Source organism: Lactuca serriola, chromosome 3 (genome assembly GCF_051521515.1).
Source record: "Lactuca serriola cultivar US96UC23 chromosome 3, Lser_US96UC23_V15, whole genome shotgun sequence".
Classification (NCBI taxonomy): domain Eukaryota; kingdom Viridiplantae; phylum Streptophyta; class Magnoliopsida; order Asterales; family Asteraceae; genus Lactuca; species Lactuca serriola.
In genome coordinates this window covers 261,115,865-261,125,722 of record NC_136410.1, presented here as the reverse complement: position 1 = coordinate 261,125,722, position 9,858 = coordinate 261,115,865, and the positions used below count along the sequence as shown (strand labels likewise).

The following is a 9,858-nucleotide window of genomic DNA, read 5'->3' as shown; positions in this document are numbered from 1 at the left end:
GAAGATGCCTACAAGCATATTGAAAAAGTTATGGACATTGCTGACTATTTCCATATGCCAAATGTGCCCTGCGATACTGTCTTACTACGGATGTTACCGGTTACATTCAAAGGAGCCGCGAAGGAATGGTTGAAATCTTTACCCCTGGATCCATTACAACATCGCAAAAGATGCGCGAGGAGTTCATTGACCAGTTTTGTCCACCTTCTAAGATTGCAAAATTGAAGAAAGCAATTGATAACTTTGAGCAATTTCCTAGAGAATCACTCTATGAGGCGTGGGAAAGATATAAGGGGTTAATAAGAAATTGCCCTCAAAACGACCTAAACGTGCAACAAGAGGTTTCTATCTTTTATGATCGCGTGAACGTCACAATCAGGCAATTACTAGACTCCCAAGGACCCCTCACGAAGAAAGCACCAGCTGTCATTAAAACATTGGTGGAAGAATTCTCTAAACAATCAAGAGAATACCATAATCCAAGGAACGATACAGCTAGAGGCATGGTTAACTCAGTTTCCGATGACATGGCAGCAATGATGGCCAAACTAGAAATTATGGATCGTAGGATGACAAAGATGGATCAATCCATCGATGCCATAAGGGTAGGTTGTGACAATTGTATCGGTCCCCATCTTACTAAGGATTGCGATCTTGATGAGAACGGCAACCGGAAGGCACAAGTTTGTTATTCGAGTGCCGATAGGTTTGATGATGATTGGCGAAAGCCCAAGAAGGATTGGCTCCCCTACGACGAGTACAAGAAGGCAAAGGAGGAGAAGTATAGGCAAAAAGCACGCGGGTTTTATCATAAAGAAGAACCAGCGCAAGAGAAGAAGATGGATCTTGAAGCTATGTTAACTCAATTCGTTGGTGCTTCCGAGAAAAGGCACGACGAATCCGATGCATCCATTAGAGATCAACAAAAGATGATGAAGGAGCACCAAACCATGATGATGGATCAACAAGCTCATCTCCGGAATCAGCAAGCTTCAATCTTGAATATTGAAAAACAGCTTGGGCAACTTGCCAAGCAATTCAACGAAAGAACACCAAGCGGGCTTCCTAGTGACACGGAAAAAAATCCAAAGGGAACGCATATTAACATAGTGACAACAAGGAGTGGGAAGATAGTCACACCCCTCACTCCAATCCCAAATATAGATCAAAAAGAGGCAAAAGAAAAAGATCAAGAAAATCCGAATTCGCCAACAGTAGACAAAACTCGTCGAGTTCCTGACAGAAACTCGACGAGTTCCGCACCTGATGAGAAAAATAATTCAAAAGCTGAGCCATTTAAGCCACCATTACCATTCCCGGGCCGAGCTCGACAAGAGATGCAGAATGAAGACTACCAGAAGTTTCTGGAGCACATAAAGGCCTTACAAATCAGCATTCCGTTCATCGAAGCAGCCGCGCAAATGCCAAAGTATGCAAAGTTCCTAAAAGAACTTCTCACAAATAGAAAGAAGATGGAGGAAGCATCCAATGTAGTCTTAAATGAGAACTGTTCAGCCGCAATGTTAAACACACTACCAAAGAAAAAAGGTGATACGAGTAGCCTAACCATTCCTTGCCAATTCGGGAATTTAGCCACTAGCTATGCATTGGCTGATTCGGGGGCAAGTGTGAACCTCATGCCATACTCTTTCTTTAAAAAGCTAAACCTTCCAGAACCGAGACCAATCCGAATGGTGATCCACTTAGCAAACAAGACGGTGACATTCCCAAGAGGTATATGTGAAGATTTATTGGTAAAAGTCGATAAGTTTGTCTTTCCGGCAGATTTCATTGTGCTAGATATGGAGGAGGACCATCAAGTGCCAATAATCCTTGGAAGACCATTTTTGAATACCGTGGGTGCCATAGTAGACATACGGGACTCAAGGCTTACCCTTCGACTGGGGGAAGACTTAGTTATTTTTGGAATGGATCAAACCATGAAACATTCGAAGTGTAGTGATGATACTGCCTTTTCAGTAGATGTCTTGGAAGAATTATTAGAAGAATGGAAAGAAGACGAAACAAGCGAACACATTGCAACTTCAGAAGATGATTTTGATGCTGAGAGAGATTGGAAAGAATTAGAAAGACTCCTTGAAGAATCAGAATACGAAGAACTGATAAAGTCAACAGAACAAGAAACTCGACGAGCTAATCACAATAACTCGACGAGTTTCTACGAAAAATCGGGATCTGAGGAAACTTTGTTCTAAACTCGTCGAGTTTAATTCTAGAACTCAATGTGTTTGGTGTTCAGAGCACACAATTGGAGCTGAAAACGTTACCAGAACACTTAGAATACGCATTTCTCGAAGAAGGTGAGTAGAAGCTTGTGATCATTGCATCGGACCTCGCCCCAATTGAAAAAGATCAATTAGTTAAGGTTTTAAAGAAAAGAAAGAACGCCATTGCATGGAAAATCACCGACATAAAGGGGATAAGCCCTTCTTATTGTTCTCATAAAATAATTCTTGAAGAAGGAGCAACGCCAGTGGTGCAACATCAAAGGCGTTTGAACCCAAATATTCAAGAGGTAGTTAAGAAGGAGGTGGTAAAGCTATTGGATGCGGGGATCATTTATTCAATTTCCGATAGTCAAATGCTTGAAAGATTATCCGGTCATTGCTATTATTGTTTTTTAGATGGGTTTTCAGGTTATTTCCAAATACCAATCGATCCGAATGATCAAGAGAAAACCACCTTCACCTGCCCTAGTGGAACGTTTGCATACCGACAAATGCCTTTTGGGTTGTGCAATGCACCTGCCACTTTTCAACGATGCATGATTGCAATATTTCACGATATGGTGGAGAAGTATATGGAAGTATTCATGGATGATTTTTCCGTGTTTGGTTCTTCTTTTGATAATTGTCTTACTAATCTTGACTTAATGCTTGCTAGATGTGAAAAGACCAATTTAGTTTTGAATTGGGAAAAATGTCATTTCATGGTTAAAGAAGGCATTGTGTTAGGTCATAAAGTGTCCAAGGCGGGGATTGAGGTGGATCGAGCGAAAATTGACACCATTGCTAAACTACCACCACCAACCAATGTGAAGGGCGTTAGAAGTTTTTTGGGTCACGCGGGTTTTTACCGTCGTTTTATAAAATACTTTTCTAAAATAACTCGACCTATAACTCAGCTACTTTTAAAAGATGCACCTTTTAATTTTTCAACAGAATGTTTAAATGCTTTTGAAATATTGAAAACAAAATTAACTAACGCCCCGATCATTATCGCCCCAAATTGGAATTTGCCGTTTGAAATTATGTGTGATGCAAGTGATTTTGCCTTAGGTGTTGTGCTTGGTCAAAGAGTCGATAAACATTTTCAACCAATTTATTATGCTAGCAAGACCTTGAATCCGGCTCAAGAAAATTACACCACAACTGAAAAGGAATTATTGGCCGTGGTCTATGCTTTTGATAAATTCCGTCCTTATCTTATATTGTCCAAAACCACTGTTTTTACTGACCATTCTGCAATTAAATTTTTATTTGCTAAGCAGGACGCAAAACCAAGGTTGATCCGGTGGGTGTTATTACTTCAAGAATTTGACATTGAGATCAAGGACAAGAAGGGAATGGAAAATGTAGCGGCTGACCATCTCTCAAGATTAGAGAATCCAGAAAGGGATGCATCTGACCACAAGGGTATTGGGGATAGTTTTCCAAAAGAGTATTTGACGGTGATAATGGGAGAAGAACCATGGTATGCAGATATTGTGAACTTTTTAGCTGGGGACTTTCTTCCAAAAGGGCTAACTCATCAGTAGAAAAAGAAACTCATGTCAGAAATTAAATATTATTTCTGGGATGAGCCATATCTTTTTAGGAGATGTGCAGATGGAATCATCAGAAGATGTGTGTTTGGAAAGGAGATCCGCGACATTCTAGAGCATTGCCACAATGGGCCTACAGGAGGACATCATGGAGTTCAATACACTGCTAAAAAGGTGTTTGATGCAGGATTCTATTGGCCCACAATATTTAAGGATGTTGCTACCTATGTGAGAGAGTGTGATGCGTGCCAGCGATCAGGAAATATTTCTGCAAGGAATGAAATGCCTCAAAGAAGCATCCAAGTGTGTGAAGTTTTCGATGTGTGGGGTATAGATTTCATGGGGCCATTTCCATCATCAAAAGGGCACAAATACATACTTGTGGCAGTGGACTATGTATCAAAGTGGGTTGAAGCACGAGCACTACCAACAAATACGCAAGGGTGGTGGTGAAATTTTTGAAGAATTTATTCTCTAGGTTTGGAGTACCAAATGCATTGATAAGCGATAGAGGGACCCATTTTGCCAATGAACAACTAGCAAAGGTTTTGCAAAAATATGGTGTACGCCATAGATTTTCAACACCTTATCATCCGCAAACAAATGGCCAAACTGAAATAACGAATAGAGCCCTCAAAAGAATTTTGGAAAGGTCTGTAGGCAACCATAGGAAAGATTGGGCAGATAAATTAGATGATGCATTGTGGGCATTTAGAACTACATTCAAGGCACCTATTGGAACAACACCTTATAGATTGGTTTATGGAAAAAGTTGTCATCTACCAGTGGAAATGGAGCACAAAGCCTATTGGGCTTTGAAAACGTGCAATTTTCCCCCAATGAGTTGCGTACCAATCGACTCTTGCAAATGAATGCCTTGGAGGAATTAAGGAACGAGTCTTACACTAACTCGTTGATTTATAAGGATAAGACAAAGAAATGGCATGATGCGAGATTGAAAGGAAATAAGGAGTTTGAAGAAGGGCAAAAAGTACTTTTATATAACTCAAGACTCAAACTTTTTCCAGGAAAATTACGCACTCGTTGGACCGAACCCTTCACAATTAAACATGTTTTTCCATATGGGGTAGTTGAATTGTGGAATAAAGATGGAATAAGTTTTAAGGTAAATGGGCATAGGATCAAAAGATATGAGGAGGGCAGGCCAAAGGAAGTGGAAATTGAAGAAGGGATGGATTTAGAGGCAACCGCTACAACGTAGGGCGGAAAGGAGTCCAACTAAAGACTCCTCAAAAACGAAGTGCTTGCGGGAGGCAACCCGGCAATTGAGTTTGTTTTCTTTTTCTTGTAGTATTTTATTTATTTTCTTTTTATGTTTTTCGTTGTGTTTTTAGTCTTCATCTTCAGATTTTGCTTAAATAATTGCTGGGAAGGTTATCAAAGCTGAGTGTGGGGTGTTTTGTGATTTTCATTAGAAATAAATTTTTTTTTCAAACAGAACGAAAAACTCGTCGAGTTTATTCCAAAAACTCGACGAGCCCATTTTTAAAAAATGGCGATTTTCAGTTTTTCCGGTAAAAAAAATAAATAAAAATAAAAAAATAATAATAATAATTTTTATTTATTGTTGGGTATAAGTTTTAACCCTAAAATTAAAACCATTCTCTCACCTCTTCTCCACGTCGGCAGCAAGAAGAGAACCTCCCAAGCAACTTCTTCACTGTTTTGTGTTTTGTTCTAAATCTCTTCTCAAGGTAAGATGTCTTCTCCTTTTACTTATTAAAGCTCCGATTTTTGGTTTATGTAGGCCCAAGATGGTTTAAAGTTCTTCAATTTTTGAGTTTTCATACGAACATTAGGGTTTCGAATTAGGCTAAATTAGGATGGTTTTGCTAGTTCTTTCCATGGATTAATGCTCAAATATCTACCCCAAGCAAACCCCTGAAGTAATTTTTGAGTTTAGAAGAGTTGGAGATCGAAATTTTTTTTGGACCTTCTACGAAACTCGACGAGTTCTGCAGGAACTCGACGAGTTCATGACGCTGGGATGCCGATTTATTTTGTTTTTAACATTGTTTATGTTTGTTTGCTTTTCTGTGATTTATGGTTTTGCATAATCATGTCCAGAAATAGGGGCCAAAGTTCTAAAGGAAGTCAAAGGGGTTGTCCATGGCTTGATTTTCCACAAATTGGTTCAAAATCCACATTGTTAGCATGGAAAAGGAAACTGGAGAAACTGAAAAAGAAGGAGTTCTACTTGCCAAATGAAATAGATTGGTCTTGTCTAGAGCAATGGGGGTTGGTTGAACGAATGAATCCTCATCTCACCAAGGTATTCATCCAAGATGGAGTAAGGATTACATGTGATGCTTGGAGGAGACTTTTCCGATTGCAAGAACCGGTATACCAGGAATTATGTTGGGAGTTTTATTCTACTATCAAGTTCCGTGGGAGTGAAGACTATTTTGATACAAATGCTCTTACTTTCATGCTTGGGGGTGAGTTCCGGGAATGTAGTGTGGTAAAACTAGCATGGTGAATGGATTTGTATGAGCAAGATGTGGCAATGACAGAAGCCTTTGGAATTTTTATGGAAGCATGTCACAAGGATTTACCAAATATTGAGGATGCATCAAGGTGGTGGAGCACAATTTCCAATGGAGTTTATATTCCATCCACAGCCCAAGAAGCAAGCATCCGATCACCTGTCCATCGTCTTCTTCATCGCCTCATCGCAAGCTCCATCAATATGAGAAGGGATGATGATAAAGTGCCAAGCCGAGATGTTTTCTTTTTATGGTGTATTCTTACACCTAACCAATTTTGTAACATTCTGTATTGTTTAGCAAAGTATTTAGCGGAAAGTGGAGTGAAGGAGAGATCAACTTCAAAGATATGTGGTGGGATGTTCATAACTAAATTGGCAAGATCTTATGGAATTCTTGAAGGAGGAATTGGAAATCAATTAACAATGGTGTCACAACCCGCATTTAGTCCTCTTCTTTATAGAAGGGCTAAAATTATTGTAGATTTTGGCGGGGGCCATGTTGATATTCCACGACCAACACCTATGCAAGAAGATCCCCCCGTTATTCCAATAAATGATGAGCTTCCCATGGATCCTTATAGTGTTGAGCAAAGGGCGTTTCAAGATGATTTAGCAAGCAGCTTGAATTATGGACATAGGAATTTGGCTCATATGATGTCTCATTTGAACATTTCAAGGATGGAAAATGAACCGGAATATCCATATGTGAGGAATTGGAGTGAGAGATGGAGTATGCGTCAAAGTGGAGCCAGAGGAATCGGGTTAGGAGAAGAAGAAAGAAGATGAAGATTAATTATCCTTTCCTTATCTTTTATTTTTTTGGCTTGTTTAAACTATTTTTCTTTGTTTTTGTTTGTTTGGTATGTTTATTTTGATGTTTAAACTTCTAGTAATTTAGGATTTTATTTGGTGTGTTTTCCTTTTATTACTTTTTGTTTGTTTCTTTTGTTGTTCTCATAATATATGTTGAGGGAGAGAATGAAAGAATATAGCATGAGGGGTATGAACTGAGATCGAGTCTAAAACGAGAAGAGTGAGAGGATTACGTTTATTCGCAAGAGTGGTGCACAAAAGAACTAAAAAGATATGTTATGCTGTAGAAGAATGAAGGGAAATACTGCCATAATCATTCCCTTCAAAACCATAATCGAAAAAATGAATTTGGGGAATATGTTGTTCACAGAGAGAAAAAATCGTCGAGTTATTTAAAGAAACTCGACGAGTTCCTTCGAAGAATCCAGAATCTGAAGTTTTCAAGTTCACTTTATTCTCGGCGAGTTGGTGGCACGTCTTACCTTTGAGTTGGTGATTTGACTTCAATTTAAGGAGGCAATTGGCTGTGCTATTAATGATTATTTTCTAAGCAATTTCAAACATTTTTTTCGTCTATATTTTGGATCATAACCACACGAGATTTGACACCCAAGGCGTGGATGAGCTATTCCCATGTCCAAAGTCAACTGAAGAAGAAGCTCAAAAGAAGAATATCAACCTCGCAACTTCTATCCCAGGGGAGTCTGTTCCAATTCTCTCTTTACTTTTATGTTCTATATCATGCATAACATGCAATGGAGACATTGCATAAATTAAGTGTGGGGTAGGGGGTTGATTACATTAGTTATATTAGAATCCTAGGTTTAGTTTTTGAAAAATTGCATAAAAATTGCTAGGGCTAATTTAGAAAATTTTGGTAAAGCAATTAGGATCCCACGTTAATATTATGTTTGATGATTGCAAGAGGACCCAAATGTTTAGTTGAGCCAACATACGTTATAGTGCATTTGTGGCCCCCTTTATTCTAGTGAAATCATGGGACAAAAACACAACCTCGCTTAGTTTGAGGATCGCAACATGTTTAGCATCGTGTACCAGAAATGTATCCAGGAAAACTTAAGTAGTCATTGCACACTAGACTAATGCCTTTAACCAATAAAGGATGAAGTTAAATTCCCTTGCTTAAGCATATGTTTTTCTAGGTTTTTAGTTTTGAGTGGAAAAAGTGCGTTGAAAAAAAAAGTGATGAAATGTTTCAATAAAGAATCTACAAAGCTATGAAGACAAAGAAGAATATCATGAAGAAAAGCTACAAAGTATAAAAGATTCAATCAAAAGTAGTATTTATTTTTATTGTAATTTTCTTTTCTAGGTTATTTTTTCATATGTATGCTTGGGGATTTAACCAAAAATGACTTGAGGTTAAGAAAGTTTTATGGTGATGGATTCGGAGGGATGCATAAAATAAGCGTTGTTCAAAAGAAGTGGGCGAGTGTTTATGAGGATTGTGAGTATTTAGAATTGAGGGGGGTCCTTAGGAAAAATTTTAGACACAAATGCATGCATTGCGGTCTTGGCATAATGGCTGGGTACGATTGGGATTGTCTTATGTGGTATTAGTGTGCTAAAATTCGGTTATGCTTGGGGGCAAGCAAAAGTCAAGTGTGGGGTATTTTGATATGGGCTTATTTAGTCATAGAAATCATTCATTATTTTATTAATTATTGTTGATTTTATATCATTTTATGGACAAAAGGTACTTAATTAGCTTAATATTTCAATTTCAGCAATAAAAGACATGCTTGGATGAAAAAGGAAGAGGATTGAGTGATTGGAAGCTTGGAGATCAAGGATTAAAGGAAGAAGCTAAATAAAAGAAGAAACTCGACGAGTTTTTAGCATAAACTCGACGAGTTTATTAGAATATTCTAGATTTAAGGATGCCTTGCCGTACACGCTGAACGCACGAATTATTAAAGAAACTCGTCGAGTTATTCTCAAAAACTCGACGAGTTGGGTCGATTTTTGGAAACTATAAATAGATAACTTATAGGCCCGAAAACCTAACTTTTGCTGGAGGCTAGCTGCAGCTTTTGAAGATCAGAAGGGTTCTTAGACCTGTTATTTTCAAGATTTCAACATAAGAGACAATTTCAAAGAGAATCAAAGGCAAATAATCATTCTTCTTTTCTTAATCTTTGTTTTGAACTATGTTTAAATCATTAGATTTTGATTTTAGGTTATTAATTGCTGTAGATATGAGCTAAAAGCTTTTTACTTCTGTTTGGATGAGATAATCTTATGAACATTGTTTGATTGAGTGGTTAAATTGATATTAATTTGGTTATTCATCTTGTTAAGCTTATTAAAGATCCTTATGTATTGATGATAAATGTTTTTAGTTAACAAATAAGTGATTGAGTTGCATGAATATCTTCTTGATTATTTGATTCATATAGTTTTATGAATATAAGATTGTATGCCTAGGAATAGTAAATATGAAACTAGGGTTAACTATAAAATATGTAAATCAATGTGTGAGCATATGTGATGAACAACCATACATGAATTGATTGAATTAAACCAATTTGATTAATTATTATTATAAGTCTTACTTGATACGTACTGAACACTAGGAAACTTGTTAATTTAATCACTTGATCACTGTTTGAATTAACTTGTCTACTAAAGGATTGGTAATAATGAACATGAACCCAATCACATTAGGAATCGGTAACCATTGACATATTAATTCATTGCACCAGCCATGAAATCAACCATAGGAATAAGT

The 9,858-nt window shown here is 37.6% G+C and overlaps 1 non-coding gene across 1 annotated transcript; it reads right to left on the bottom strand.

Moving 5' to 3' along the window:
- Positions 1-218: 218 nt before the first annotated feature.
- LOC145096480 (small nucleolar RNA R71) lies at positions 219-325 on the bottom strand. The gene has a single exon (XR_013703886.1). It is a non-coding gene; the product is annotated as a small nucleolar RNA R71 (small nucleolar RNA).
- Positions 326-9,858: the final 9,533 nt, after the last annotated feature.